This window comes from Pristiophorus japonicus, chromosome 5, assembly GCF_044704955.1.
Source record: "Pristiophorus japonicus isolate sPriJap1 chromosome 5, sPriJap1.hap1, whole genome shotgun sequence".
NCBI lineage: Eukaryota > Metazoa > Chordata > Chondrichthyes > Pristiophoridae > Pristiophorus > Pristiophorus japonicus.
This window is the reverse complement of record NC_091981.1, coordinates 162,117,004-162,132,670: the sequence shown is the minus strand read 5'-3', so window position 1 is coordinate 162,132,670 and position 15,667 is coordinate 162,117,004. Positions and strand designations below refer to the sequence as shown.

The window sequence follows — 15,667 nt, the reverse complement described above, 5'->3', positions numbered from 1 at the left end:
TACCTCGCTATCCGCTATCCCAATCCATTCCATACATTCAACATCCTCTGTGTAATGTAGTAAACTGTCTGAGCATATTCCCTTTTCTAAACTTGAGCTTGAGTTGCCTGGTTTTTTGAGTTTATGGTAATCGTGAACATATTATTGGGGTTCAATTTATCTGTTCCTTTAAGGATCATAAAAATCCGCAGTGGCAGCATTCTCACCTCTTGTCGGAAAGCTATGAGTTCAAGCCCCAGAGACTGGTGCACATAATTTAAGCTGATACTTTGGTGCAGTACTGAGGGAATGCTGCATTGCCAGAGGTCCCATCTTTTGGATGAGATGGCAAATGAAGGCTCTGTCTTCTCTCTCGGGTCACATAGAAGATCTCATAGCACTATTCAATGTAAAGTAGGGGAATACGTCCAATGTCCTGGTCAATATGTATCTGTTAATCAGCATCACCAAAAACAGATTAACTGGTCATTCATTTCCTTGCTGTATCTGATCTTGCTTTGCACAAATTGATTGTCATGTGTGCCAATAAAATAAGAGTGACTATACTTCAAAACTAATTCATTAACTGTGAAGTGCTTTGAGGAAAAGTAAGGACATGAAAAGCCCTATGTAAATGCATATTATTTTTTTTTTTCCTTCTTTGAATAATATTTCCCCTGAACCTTCTCTTCTCCTAAGCCTTATAGCTCAGATGCCTTCAACTAGTTATCAGTTTAGTTTCCCTATTCCACAATGCCTCTAGTGACTGGATACCAACCAGAATTGTATATAAAACTTCAGGTAGGGTCCTAGTGCCGTATCATTTCCTGGAATTTGTGCTCTATTCCTTTGGCTTTACATGTTCCCTGTTTGGAAACCCTCTCCACAACTTGGTGTGACATGCAGATGTAAACAGATCTATTTTTGTTCCTAGTTGCAAATAATTTTTATATATGCTATATTAATATAGCATCTTTAACATAGTAAACGTCTCTACGGTCCTGTGAAGCGCAATCAGCAAAAATTGTTACAGAGCAAAAGAAGGCGACATTAGGACTGGTGACTAAATGCTTGATCAAAGACGTAGGTTTTAAGCAGCGTCTTAAAGGAGGAAGGGAGAGGCAAAGAGGTTTGAGGAGGGAATTCTAGAGCTTATGGTCTGCTTGAATGAAGGCACAGCCGCCAATGGTGGGGTGAAGGAAGGGGGGATGCACAAGAGACCAGAGTTGGAGTAACACAGATTTCTCGGAGAATTGTAGAGCAATACTCTAAATAGCAATGATTTCAGCACAGATGCTGTGGTATCCTATTAGTGATCTATATAGGGTATTGGTGAGGCCACACCTGGAGTACTGTGTACAGTTTTGGTCTCCGTATTTAAGGAAGGATATACTTGCATTGGAGGCTGTTCAGCGAAGGTTCACTAGGTTGATTCCGGAGATGAGGGGGTTGACTTAGAGGGATAGGTTGAGTAGGTTGGGCCTATACACATTGGAGTTCAGAAGAATGAGAGGTGATCTTATTGAAACTTATAAGATAATGAGGGGGCTTGACAGGGTGGATGCAGAGAGGATATCTCCACTCATAGAGGAAACTAAAACTAGGGGACATGATCTTAGAATAAAGGCCACCCATTTAAAACTGAGATAAGGAGAAATTTCTTCTGAGTGTTGTAAATCTATGGAATTCTCTGCCCCAGAGAGGTGTGGAAGCTGGGTCATTGAATATATTTAAGGCAGAGAGAGACAGATTTTTGAGCAATAAGGGAGTAAAGGGTGATGGGGAGCAGGTAGGGAAGTGGAGTTGAATCCATAATCAGATCAGCCATGATCTTATTGAATGGCGGAGCAGGCTCGAGGGGCCAAATGGCCTACTCCTGCTCTTATTTGTTATGTTCTTATGCCTGGTGGAAGTCTGCAGACTTTCAGTGAAGGAGACTGCAGATGGCCTTGGAGGATGACCTCAAGCAGCTCTGGGTCTAGAAGGACTGGCTTTAGACTGCACCATCTCAGCATGCATGGAAGCAGTCCAGGCTGGCTGGCTCACAGGAAACAGCAAGGGCACTGGTGGAGTGGCAGGGGTGGGAGCACGAATGCTGTCATCCTGAGAGGGGCCAGCAAGCTTGTATTCCATGGATCTCCCCAGGGCGGCACCTCAGCAATCCTAGTAATCTGTTGGAGGACAGATTGTTGGTCTGCTGTGATACCCTGCAGGCCCCTTTGATCACTGGTATCCACCGTTTTGGATGCCCCCAAAAGTTCATCACGATCTTCCGCCTGCTCCACGATGACATGCAGGCCGTGATCCTTACCAACGGACCCATCACAGACCCAATCCACGTCCGGACCGGGATCAAACAGGGCTGCGTCATCGCCCCAACCTTCTTCTCAATCTTTCTCGCTGCCATGCTCCACCTCACAGTCAACAAGCTCCCCGCTGGAGTGGAACTAAACTACAGAACCAGTGGGAATCTGTTCAACCTTCGCCGTCTCCAGGCCAGGACCAAGACCACCCCAACGTCGTCGAGCTACAGTACGTGGACGACGCCTGCGTCTGTGCACATAGAGGCTGAACTCCAGGATGTAGTCGACATATTTACTGAGGCGTACGAAAGCATGGGCCTTACACAAAACATCTGTAAGACCAAGGTCCTCCACCAGTCTGTCCTCGCCGCACAGCACTGCCCCCCAGTTATCAAGATCCACGTCGCGGTCCTGGACAACGTGGACCATTTCCCATACCTCGGGAGCCTCTTATCAACAAAGGCAGACACTGACGACGAGATTCAACACCGCCTCCAGTGCGCCAGTGCAGGCTTCGGCCGCCTGAGGAAAAGTGTGTTTGAAGACCAGGCCCTCAAAACTGCCACCAAGCTCATGGTCTACAGGGCTGTAGTAATACCCGACCTCCTGTATGGCTCAGAGACATGGACCATGTACAGTAGACACCTCAAGTCGCTGGAGAAATACCACCAATGATGCCTCCGCAAGATCCTACAAATCCCCTGGGAGGGCAGACGCACCAACATTAGCTTCCTTGGCCAGGCCAACATCCCCAGCATTGAAGCACTGACCACACTTGATCAGCTCTGCTGGGCAGGCCACATCGTTCGCATGCCAGACACGAGACTCCCAAAGCAAGCGCTTTACTCGGAACTCCTTCACGGCAAATGAGCCAAAGGTGGGCAGAGGAAACACTACATCATCATTATCATAGGCAGTCCCTCGAAACCGAGGAGGACTTGCTTCCACCCTTAACATAAGTTCTTAGGTGGCTGAACAGTCCAATACGAGAACCAAAGACTCTGTCACAGGTGGGGCAGATAGTCGTTGAGGGAAGGGGTGAGTCCCTCAGAGCCTCCCTGAAAAAGTGCAACATCCCCACTGATACCTGGGAATCCCTGGCCAAAGACCACTCTAAGTGGAGGAAGTGCATCCGCGAGGGCGCTGAGCACCTAAAGTCTCATCGGCAAGAGCATGCAGAAATCAAGCGCAGGCAGCAGAAAGAGCATGCAGCAAACCAGTCCCATCCACCCTTTCCCTCAACGACTATCTGTCCCACCTTTGTTGAGGACTGTGGTTCTCGTATTGGACTGTTCAGCCACCTAAGGACTCATTTTCAAAGTGGAAGCAAGTCTTCCTTGATTCCGAGGGACTGCCTATGATGATGATGCCACAGCCATGATGGCAGCAGTCTGAGCTTACATGACAGCAGTTGAACCTTTGGTGGAAGCTGTTGCATTGCAATGGAAGCTGAGACATTGGCCATCAGACACTTCATCATAATTGGCTCCACAAGTGTGTTGATGGAGTTGGCCACCAGTTCCATGCTGGAAAGGATGGGCTCCAAGCTCTGTGCAAAACCCTGTGCCAGGTTGGTGCTGGACTGCTCCATGCTCCTTGACATTGAACACGGGCTTTCTGGCAGGCATTTTGTTGTGTACACCCATCAGCCGCCTTCTGTAGCTGGCCCATTAAAGTCCTCATCTGAGTCCTGTGCAGCAGAATTCATGTGCGACCTCGCCCTCCGGCAAGCTGGCCCCTGTGCTATCCTTGCCCTCTGCCCTGGCTGCAGCACACTTGTGCCCGGTGTCTCACCATGTGCAGATCCTGCCTTTAGACTATCCTCTAAGGTAGGTTGTGTCAGTATCTGAGCTGATGGCTGCGAGTGTGAAATCAAGTAACGACATGTCTTCACCATCACTTTCTTCTTGGTCTTCCTCCACTGCCTGACTAGGTTGCAGTTCTTGGGTATCTGAAAGGAAAATTTCACAAGGGTAAGGTTCTGATGAGGAGCGGAAAAGTAAGAAGTGCATGCTTACACCATCTGCAGCTTGTAAATCAGAAGAGACTGGTATGAGGAGGAAATGGAATGTATGAAGGAGGATTAGGTATGAGGATACCCTCATCTTCAATTGATTTAGCCCTGCCTCTGGCCATGGCTTCAGCAAGGGCCCTTTCGATAATGGCCAGTACCGTCTCCTCCAGAGGGGTTAGCGCATGTAGGCGAGCTTCCTTCCCTCCGCTTAGTTCCTGCTGCCTCCAGTTGTGCGCCATCTTCTCCTGCAAGAGAGATGGAAGTGTGTCAGTAAATGTTGTGCAATATAAGAACATAAGAATTAAGAACAGGAGTAGGCCATTTAGCCCCTCGAGCCTGCTCCGCCATTCAAAAACATCATGGCTGATCTGGCCGTGGACTCAGCTCCACTTATCCGCCCGCTCCTCATAACCCTTAATTCCCTTATTGGTTAAAAATCTATCTATCTGTGAGTTGAATACATTCAATGAGCTAGCCTCAACTGCTTCCTTGGGCAGAGAATTCCACAGATTCACAACCCTCTGGGAGAAGAAATTCCTTCTCAACTCAGTTTTAAATTGGGTCCCCTGTATTTTGAGGCTGTGCCCCCTAGTTCTAGTCTCCCCGACCAGTGGAAACAACCTCTCTGTCTCTATCTTGTCTATCCCTTTCATTATTTTAAATGTTTACACAGAAACATAGAAATAGGTGCAGGAGTAGGCCATTCAATGACATCATGGCTGAACATGCAACTTCAGTACCCCATTCCTGCTTTCTCGCCATACCCCTTGATCCCCCTAGCAGTAAGGACGACATCTAACTCCTTTTTGAATATATTTAGTGAATTGGCCTCAACAACTTTCTGTGGTAGAGAATTTCACAGGTTCACCACTCTCTGGGTGAAGAAGTTTCTCCTCATCTCGGTCCTAAATGGCTTACCCCTTATCCTTAGACTGTGACCCCTCGTTCTGGACTTCCCCAACATTGGGAACATTCTTCCTGCATCTAACCTGTCTAAACCCGTCAGAATTTTAAACGTTTCTATGAGATCCCCTCTCATTCTTCTGAACTCCAGTGAATACAAGCCCAGTTGATCCAGTCTGTCTTGATATGTCAGTCCCGCCATCGCGGGAATCAGTCTGGTGAACCTTCGCTGCACTCCCTCAATAGCAAGAATGTCCTTCCTCAAGTTAGGAGACCAAAACTGTACACACTACTCCCCAGGTGTGGCCTCACCACGGCCCTGTACAACTGTAGTAACACTTCCCTGCCCCTTACTCAAATCCCCTTGCTATGAAGGCCAATAGGCCATCTGCTTTCTTAACCGCCTGCTGTACCTGCATGCCAACCTTCAATGACTGATGTACCATGACACCCAGGTCTCGTTGCACCTCCCCTTTTCCTAATCTGTCACCATTCAGATAATAGTCTGTCTCTCTCTAACCTATCCAAGTCACTCTGCAGCCTCATAGCATCCTCCTCACACTGCCATCCAACTTAGTGTCATCCGCAAATTTGGAGATACTACATTTAATCCCCTCGTTTAAATCATTAATGTACAATGTAAACAGCTGGGGCCCCAGCACAGAACCTTGCGCGGTACCCCACTAGTCACTGCCTGCCATTCTGAAAAGTACCCATTTACTCCTACTCTTTGCTTCCTGTCTGCCAACCAGTTCTCAATCCATGTCAGCACACTACCCCCAATCCCATGTGCTTTAACTTTGCAAATTAATCTCTTGTGTGGGACCTTGTCGAAAGCCTTCTGAAAGTCCAAATATGCCACATCAACTGGTTCTCCCTTATCCACTCTACTGGAAACATCCTCAAAAAATTCCAGAAGATTTGTCAAGCATGATTTCCCTTTCACAAATCCATGCTGACTTGGACCTATCATGTCACTTCTTTCCAAATGCACTGCTATGACATCCTTAAAAATTGATTCCATCATTTTACCCACTACCGATGTCAGGATGACCGGTCTATAATTCCCTGTTTTCTCTCTCCCTCCTTTTTTAAAAAGTGGGGTTACATTGGCTCCCCTCCACTCGATAGGAACTGATCCAGAGTCTATGGAATGTTGGAAAATGACTGTCAATGCATCCGCTATTTCCAAGGCCACCTCCTTAAGTACTCTGGGATGCAGTCCATCAGGCCCTGGGGATTTATCGCCCTTCAATCCCATCAATTCCCCCAACACAATTTCCCGACTAATAAGGATTTCCCTCACTTCCTCCTTCTTACTAGACCCTCTGACGCCTTTTATTTTCTAATAAGATCACCCCTCATCCTTCTGAACTCCAACGAGTAAAGACCCAGTCTACTCAATCTATCATCATAAGGTGACCCCCTCATCTCCGGAATCAGCTTAGTGAATCGTCTCTGTACCCCCTCCAAAGCTAGTATATCCTTCCTTAAGTAAGCTGACCAAAACTGCACGCAGTACTCCAGGTGCGGCCTCACCAATACCCTGTACAGTTGCAGCAGGACCTCCCTGCTTTTGTACTCCATCCCTCTCACAATGAAGGCCAACATTCCATTCGCCTTCCTGATTACCTGCTGCACCTGCAAACTAACTTTTTGGGATTCATGCACAAGGACCCCCAGGTCCCTCTGCACCGCAGCATGTTGTAATTTCTCCCCATTCAAATAATATTCCCTTTTACTGTTTTTTTTTCCAAGGTGGATGACCTCACATTTTCCGACATTGTATTCCATCTGCCAAACCTTAGCCCATTCACTTAACCTATCTAAATCTCTCTTTGCAGCCTCTCTGTGTCCTCTACACAACCCACTTTCCCACTAATCTTTGTGTCATCTGCAAATTTTGTTACACTACACTCTCTCCCCTCTTCCAGGTCATCTATGTATATTGTAAACAGTTGTGGTCCCAGCACCGATCCCTGTGGCACACCACGAACCACCGATTTCCAACCCGAAAAGGACCCATTTATCCCGACTCTCTGCTTTCTGTTCACCAGCCAGTTCTCGATCCATGCTAATACATTTCCTCTGACTCCGCGTACCTTTATCTTCTGCAGTAACCTTTTGTGTGGCACCTTATCGAATGCCTTTTGGAAATCTAAATACACCACATCCATCGGTACACCTCTATCCACCATACTCGTTATATCCTCAAAGAATTCCAGTAAATTAGTTAAACATGATTTCCCCTTCATGAATCCATGTTGCGTCTGCTTGATTGCACTATTCCTATCTAGATGTCCCGCTATTTCTTCCTTAATGATAGCTTCAAGCATTTTCCCCACTACAGATGTTAAACTAACCGGCCTATAGTTACCTGCCTTTTGCCTGCCCCCTTTTTTTAAACAGAGGCGTTACATTAGCTGCTTTCCAATCCGATGGTACCTCCCCAGAGTCCAGAGAATTTTGGTAGATTATAACGAATGCATCTACTTATAACTTCCGCCATCTCTTTTAATACCCTGGGATGCATTTCATTAGGACCAGGGAACTTGTCTACCTTGAGTCCCATTAGCCTGTCCAGCACTACCCCCCGAGTGATAGTAATTGTCTCAAGGTCCTCCCTTCCCACATTCCCGTGACCAGCAATTTTTGGCATGGTTTTTGTGTCTTCCACTGTGAAGACCGAAGCAAAATAATTGTTTAAGGTCTCAGCCATTTCCACATTTCCCATTATTAAATCCCCCTTCTCATCTTCTAAGGGACCAACATTTACTTTAGTCACTCTCTTCTGTTTAATATATCGGTAAAAGCTTTTATTATCTGTTTTTATGTTTTGCGCAAGTTTACTTTCGTAATCTATCTTTCCTTTCTTTATTGCTTTCTTAGTCATTCTTTGCTGCCGTTTAAAATGTTCCCAATCTTCTAGTTTCGCACTAACCTTGGCCAACTTATACGCATTGTTTTTTTAATTTGATACTCTCCTTTATTTCCTTGGTTATTCACGGCTGGTTATCCCTTCTCTTACCGCCCTTTTTCACTGGAATGTATTTTTGCTGAGCACTATGAAAGAGCTCCTTAAAAGTCCTCCACTGTTCCTCAATTGTGCCACCGTTTAGTCTATGTTCCCAGTCTACTTTAGCGAACTCTGCCCTTATCCCACTGTAGTCCCCTTTATTTAAGCATAGTACGCTCGTTTGAGACACTACTTCCTCACCCTCAATCTGTATTACAAATTCAACCATACTGTGATCACTCATTCCGAGAGGATCTTTTACTAGGAAATCGTTTATTATTCCTGACTCATTACACAGGACCAGATCTAAGATAGCTTGCTCCCTTGTAGGTTCTGTAACATACTGTTCCAAGAAACAATTCCTTACGCATTCTATGAATTCCTCCTCCAGGCTACCCAGTGCGATTTGATTTGACCAATCGATCTGTAGGTTAAAATCCCCATGATTACTGTCGTTCCTTTTTCACATGCCTCCATTATTCCCTTGATTATTGTCCGCCCCACCGTGAAGTTATTATTTGGAGGCCTATAAACTACGCTGACCAGTGACTTTTTCCCCTTACTATCTCTATTCTCCACCCACAATGATTCAACATATTGTTCATTAGAGCCAATATCATCTCTCACAACTGCCCTGATATCATCTTTTATTAACAGAGCTACCCCACCTCCTTTCCCTTCTTGTCTAACCTTCCGAATTGTCAGATACCCCTGTATGTTTAATTCCCAGTCTTGGCCACCCTGCAACCACGTTTCTGTAATGGCCACCAAATCATACCCATTTGTAATGATTTGTGCCGTCAACTCATTTACTTTATTTCGAATGCTGCGTGCGTTTAGGTAAAATGTTTTAATACAAGTTTTTAAACCATGGTTTTTAGTTTTGACCCCTCCTGCAGCCTCCTTATATTCATACATATTGTCCCTTCCTATCACCTTGTGGTTTACCCTTACCCCAGTGCTACTCTGCTCTGTTGCCTCCTGGGTGATATTTGGGTGATATGGCTGTTGTGTTTGAAAAGCTGGCAGTGTATGCAAGCTGTGAGATATGGATGTGAGACTTGCTAAGTGTGTGAGGGTGAGGCAAAGCATATGACTGTTAGGTATGAGACATGATTGATAGTGAATGTTGGTAGGTGAGTGTGAGAGTGTGATGATATAAGCTGAGGTTAGAGGTTCACTAGATAGGTTATTGCATTTGAAGATGCATTCAGTGACCTTGACTACTCATGTGAGATTATTAAACTTCTTGCGACACTGCATCCAGGTCCTTGGGGCTGCAGTCCTGCAATTGACCTCCGCGACTATCTGCTCCCACTACCTTTTCACCGTGTATCTGGAAGGCATCCTGGCTGCCTGCAGTTACAGGACATTTCTCCTCCTTTCCACCTCCACCACCAAGATCTTCAGCGTAGCGTCAGAAAACTTGGGTGCCAGCTCTCGCCCATGTTTAACCATTCTTCTCTCTTTCCCAGGTCATATTCAACTTTCAAGCATCTGCTCCAGCCACAATTCATCTCCCCGTCAAGAGGTGCTGGCTAGTTTTAAACAGTGCTAGCAGGTAATAATTTTGAGCCCCTTGCTGATGCGTGAAGCCAATCAACAGCATTGTTCGTGCTGGCTACATGCTAAAATCATGATAATGAGAAGGCAGCATGAAGATGGGGGCTATCCAATTTAGCCCCTTAAGACTTTACTCATGAAGTGGTTAACATAAATGGAAACCTGCAGCAACACCTGCCAACATTTTTGTCCATGCTGACCAACATTCTTACCTGTATAGACCGGCTGTGGGGCTATCACATCTGGGCAAGTCCAAAACTAGGAAACCTAGTTGCGAATGAAACTTTTGAGCAATTGTGTGCGCTTGCATAAAGCAGAATTTCAGTTCTGCTACTGCTGTGACTCTCGAGTGTTAATGAGGAAAATGCAGAGCATCTTGCAGCTTTGTCATATTGTAGGACAATTTACAATATGCCATGTGCTGAGGAACTGCCTGGATACTGCTACAAGCTATTTTTTTCCTTTTTAATTTGCTGTCTAGTGAGAAATGAAATAGGTTTCTTTATCTGAAGACAAAGGCTATGCATAGCATATGATACACTTGGCATGTTGCCTGTTTTAGGAGTGCTTCCTCTGAAACTCAAATGCAAAATTGTTGAAGCAGTTCAAATATTCAATTCAAATCTCAAATAGACAAGAAGTAGTTTAAAAAAAATAAACACAGGTGCTAAATACAGGTTAGAATTTGTATGTCTATTTTATAATTTGAGAAAGAGATTAGGCGCATCCTTATTCTACACCAAGAAGTTGAATCTTCTAACTCGTCAGTCTGGTGTTTTCTATCTCTAGTGGACAATTGCATGTTCACTGCAGGAGACAAGGTTAAACCAGGATATCCAAGACCTGCTGACTCCTGGTGCTCAGCCTGACACAGAGATGCCTTTGTGAGCATAATTACTCTCCCCTGTTGAGAAAATAGTTTGTTTAGGCCCTTATTTGCTACTGTTACTGGTATAAAACAGAATTAGCATCAGAAAAAAACTGTCCTACCTGAAGGTTTGATTTGTTTATTTGACTCATCCTACAGCCTGAGATTGTTTTTCTCTTTGCTTAATCTATTCATTTAGTGAGATACAATCTAAGATTAAGGGATTTAAGGTTATTAAAGTGATTGGAGGAGGGAGTCAATTTGAAGTAGATTTCACAAGAGCATGGGTTCAAGGTGCATGAGATCCAATAACTTCATGCCTGGCAGGCCTAGCCCCTGGCAGCCACTGACCAGGATCTTTCTCAGGCAGATGATCCTTGCTATTTGCTCCAGGTTGAATCTTAAGTTTTCAGTCCACGGGGCTGATATTGCAAACCGTGTCAGAAATAAATAAAACAAATACAAAACCAAAAGTCTATTTTGTTGCACGGACTGCTTGAATACAATCTCCCTAAGCTCCTGTAATTGGCCAGTGGTAGTTAACAGTAATTAACTTCTGAGTTAAGCCTGTCCTAAACATGTTCCGAGTGGAGATAGTCGAAGGAAAAAAAGCTTTTATATTAGAATAGCAGACTCACATTTTATTAACCAATTTATTTAAAGTTCAGTGGATTCTGACAGGATTAATTTTTAATCTGCTATTAAGAATTCTTAACAGTTCTGGTTGTGAGTATTTGTTGCATATAAATCAGCATATGTTCAATTTACAAGTCTGTTCAAGCTAACAGGAAATTACCTCACTATAAAAGCTTCTAATTTTGCCTTCATATCAAAGAATCATAGAAATTTACAGCATGGAAGGAGGCCATTTTGGCCCATCGTGTTCACGTCGGCCAACCAAGAGCTATCCAGCCTAATCCCACTTTCCAGCTCTTGCTCTGTAGGTTACGACACTTTAAGTGCACATCCAAGTATCTTTTAAATGTGGTGAGGGTTTCTGCCTCTACCACCCTTTCAGGCAGTGAGTTACAGACCCCCACCACCCTCTGGGTGAAGAATTTCCCTATATATCTCCTGTAAACCTCCCCCCATTTACTTTAAATCTATGCCCCCTGGTTGTTAAACTCTCTGTCAAGGGAAACAGATACTTCCTATCCACTCCATCCAGACCCCTCAGAATTTTATACACCTCAATCAGGTCTCCCCTGTTCCAAAGAAAACAGATCCAGCATCTCCAATCATTCCTCATAGCCAAAATTATCCAGTCCAGGCAACATTCTTGTAAATCTCCTCTGCACCCTTTCAAGTGCAAACACATCTTTCCTGTAATGTGGTGACCAGAACAGTACATAATACTCCAGATGCGGCCTAACCAGTGTTTTATACAGTTCAAGCATAACCACCTTGCTATTGTATTTCCATGCCTCGACTAATAAAGGCAACTATTCCATATGCCTTCTTAACCACCTTATCTACCTGGCCTGCTACCTTCAGGGATCTGTTGACCTGCACTCTAAGGTTCCTTTGTTCCTCTACACTTTTCAGTATCGTACCATTTAATGTTTATTCCCTTGCCTTGTTAGCCCTCCCCAAATGCATTACCTCACGCTTATCTGGATTGAATTCCATTTGCCACTGTTCTGCCCACCTGACCAGTACATTGATATCTTCCTGCAATCCACAGCTTTCTTCTTCATTATCAACACACAACTTATTTTAGTGTCATCAGCAAACTTCTTAATCATATCCCCAACACTTAATCCCCCAGTTTCTTCAGGAATTTCTGCTTCACAAATTGAAAATTACAGTTTTGCCACTTAATTTTTAACAAAGATGGTAAAAGAAATGAAAAATCACTGTGATCTTCACAGTAACTGCTGTGTTGGTTTGTTTCAGTACTATATGCAAGTGTTTATTATCAAAGATCACACTTTTACAGCACTCCAAAGTAGGCTGGACTCCCATTTCAGTTGATATCAGTGACATTACCGACCTTTTATAAAAGGTTAGATGTTATCATAAAAGCATTGGTAGCTGACGGCCCCTTCCCTCCAGCCACAAGATGAGGTATTTCTTAAATATAACATTGTTCCAGAGAATATTCAGTGAAAAGAAAGGCATCTCAACTTTCATAAAGGCTATCCATAAATAATAATAGGAAAACAGAAAATGCTAGAAATACAGTATACTGCAGGTGAGTTGGCATCTTTTAAAAGCAAAGACTGGTTAGCATTTCGGGTAGAGTCTACATCTGAAACATGAACCTGCCCTTTTTATTTATGGATCCTAATGGACCTGTTTTGTACTTCCAGCATTTTTTGTTTTGATTTCAGAATTTTAGCATTTTTATTTTATTTTTATTATTCCATAATCATCTTTTATTCTCTGACTTATTAAACTATTCAGTTTCAAACCAGAACATTAAAAAGTAAACATAGTTTTAAAGAAAAAGATGGTTTGTGATTTTTATCTGCAACATACAGTTCTTGATGAAAGCATTTTCATAGTTTAAAGCTGCTTTCGTCATAATGGCTAAAATTTTAAAACCTTGAACAGAACATGGTAAGGAATTTGCTGTCAGGATGATGGCGGACTGACAGCATTTGCCATCATTCCACCTTTAAAACTGAGTGCAACTTCGGGATTTGGCACATGAAGTTGCGATCTGTCATTCACTGCTCCAATTGCTGTGCAGCTCCTCCTCCCCCCCCCCCCCCCACAGAGCCAGCAATCTGTGTATTCACCAAATCAGGGATACTGATGGAAACTTCGGCTTTTCCGCAGTAATTACGCTGTTAAATTCCCCACTAAAAGTTAGACCCAAATGGATTAGTTGTAACTGGGGTTTGAACAGCGTATTGACTGCTAAACAAAGGTTATGGGCCTGAAAAACTACTTTTAATTTTGTGCAGTGTGAAATTTGTCCATTGTAATAAAAACTAAAATTTTTTAAGAAACTTTGTTTTTTTAAGTTTGTTCATCTTTATTGCAGGTTTGCCTTTTACCCATTTGAGGCCCCAATCTTTTTTTTTCTCTAACATTTTTAAAAAGTTAGAATTTTTAGAGCTTACCTTGTTTGTTGTCTGTGAGAATTCTGCATTTTGATTGGCTACTTAGACAGCTTGTTGACACCACAGCAGCTTGCATAACTTCTGTTGATTTGAATTGAATGTTGGAGAAGTTTTTGACACATCATGAAATCCTGGTGCTAAGCGTACTTCGGGGCCAGCGGCAAACGCCTTCGCTTTGCCGCAGACCTAAAATTCCTGGCCAACATATTTGCTGCAGAACCACTCAAGTAAAATATTTCTCATTTCAAGAATACTTAGCTGTATTTTGGCTCTGTGACTTCTTGGCAAGGTAGATACAAATAGGTATGATCTGATAGCCATTACAGAGACATGGTTGCAAGGTGACCAGGACAGGGAACTAAATATTCAGGGGTATTTGACAATTCAGAAGGACAGATAGAAAGGAAAAGGAGGTGGGGTAGCACTGTTAATAAAGAATGGGATCAGTGCGTTAGTGAGAAATGATATTGGCTCAGAGGATCAAGATGTTGAATCAGTTTGGGTGGAGATAAGGAATAATGAGAAAAAGTCGCTGATGGGCTTAGTCTATAGGCCCCCTAACAGTAGCTACACTGTTGGACGAAGTATAAATCAAGAAATAATGGAGGCTTGTAATAAAGGAATGGCAATAATCAAGGGCGATTTTATCCTTCATATTGATTGGACCAAGCAAATTGACCAGGGCAGCCTTGAGAAAGAGTTCATAAAGTGTATCCGGGATAGTTTCCTTGAACAGTACGTTGTGGAACCAACCAGGGAGCAGGCTATCTTAGGTCTGGTACTGTGTAATGAGGCAGGATTAATAAATGATCTCGTAGTAAAGGAGTCTCTAGGAATGAGTGACCATAACATGGTTAAATTTCAAAAGAAAGTTGGTTCACCAGTGGAAGGCCAAAGGATTGGGAAACTTTTAAAAGCCAGCAAAGAACGACTAAAAAAAATGAGAGAGGGGGAAGATAGATTATGAAAGTAAACTAGCACGAAATATAAAAACAGATAGTAAGAGTTTCTACAGGTACATAAATAGGAAAAGATTGGCTGAAGTAAATGTTGGTCCCCTAGAGGATGAAACTGCGGAATTAATAATGGAGAACAGAGAAATGGCAGACACGTTGAACAAATATTTTGTATTGGCTCTTCACGGTAGAAGACACTAAAATCCTCCCAATAGTGAATTATCAAGGGGCTATAGGAAGGGAGGAACAATCATTATCACTAATGAAGTAGTACTCAGTAAAATAACAGGACAAAAGGCTGGACCTGATGGCTTAGATCCTAGGGTCTTAAAAGAGGTGGCTTCAGAGATAGTGGATGCATTGGTTGTAATCTACAAAAATTCCCTGGATTTTGGGCTGGTCCCAGTGGACTGGAAAACTGCAAATTTAACGTCCCTATTTAAAAAGGAGGCAGACAAAAAGCAGGAACCTTGTAGACCAGTTAGTGTAACATCTGTCACTGGGAAAATGCTGCAGTCCATTATTAAGGAAGCAGTAGCGGGACATTTGGGAAAGCATAATTCAATGAAGCAGAATCAGCATGTTTTTATGAAAGGGAAATCACGTTTGACAAATTTGCTGGAGTTCTTTGAGGATGTAACGAGCAGGGTGGATAAGGGGGAACCAATGGATGTGGTGTATTTGGATTTCCAGAAGGCATTCGATAAGGTGCCACATAAAAGGTTACTGCACAAGATAAAAGTTCACGGTGTTGGGGGTAATATATTAGCATGGATAGAGGATTGGCTAACTAATAAAAAACAGAGTCAGGATAAATGGGTCATTTTCCGGTTGGAAAACAGTGACTAGTGGGGTACTGCAGAGATCGGTGCTGGGTCCTCAACTATGTACAATCTATATTAATGACTTGGATGAAGGGACCGAGTGTAATGTAGCCAAGTTTGCTGATGATACAAAGATGGGTGGGAAAGCAAATTGTGAGGAGGACACAAAA

At 43.5% G+C, this 15,667-nt stretch overlaps 1 protein-coding gene across 3 annotated transcripts in view; it reads left to right on the top strand.

The window, feature by feature from the left end:
* The window catches only part of LOC139264492 (electrogenic aspartate/glutamate antiporter SLC25A13, mitochondrial), a 343,232-nt gene that overhangs the window by 305,722 nt on the left and 21,843 nt on the right, over positions 1-15,667 (top strand). The window contains exon 15 of one of the 3 annotated variants that reach the window (XR_011593353.1): positions 9,691-9,776. The exons of the other annotated variants lie outside the window; for them this stretch is intronic. The gene's annotated coding sequence lies outside the window, so the exon portion shown is untranslated. The remainder of the gene's footprint in view (positions 1-9,690; positions 9,777-15,667) is intronic. 3 annotated transcript variants of the gene reach the window in all.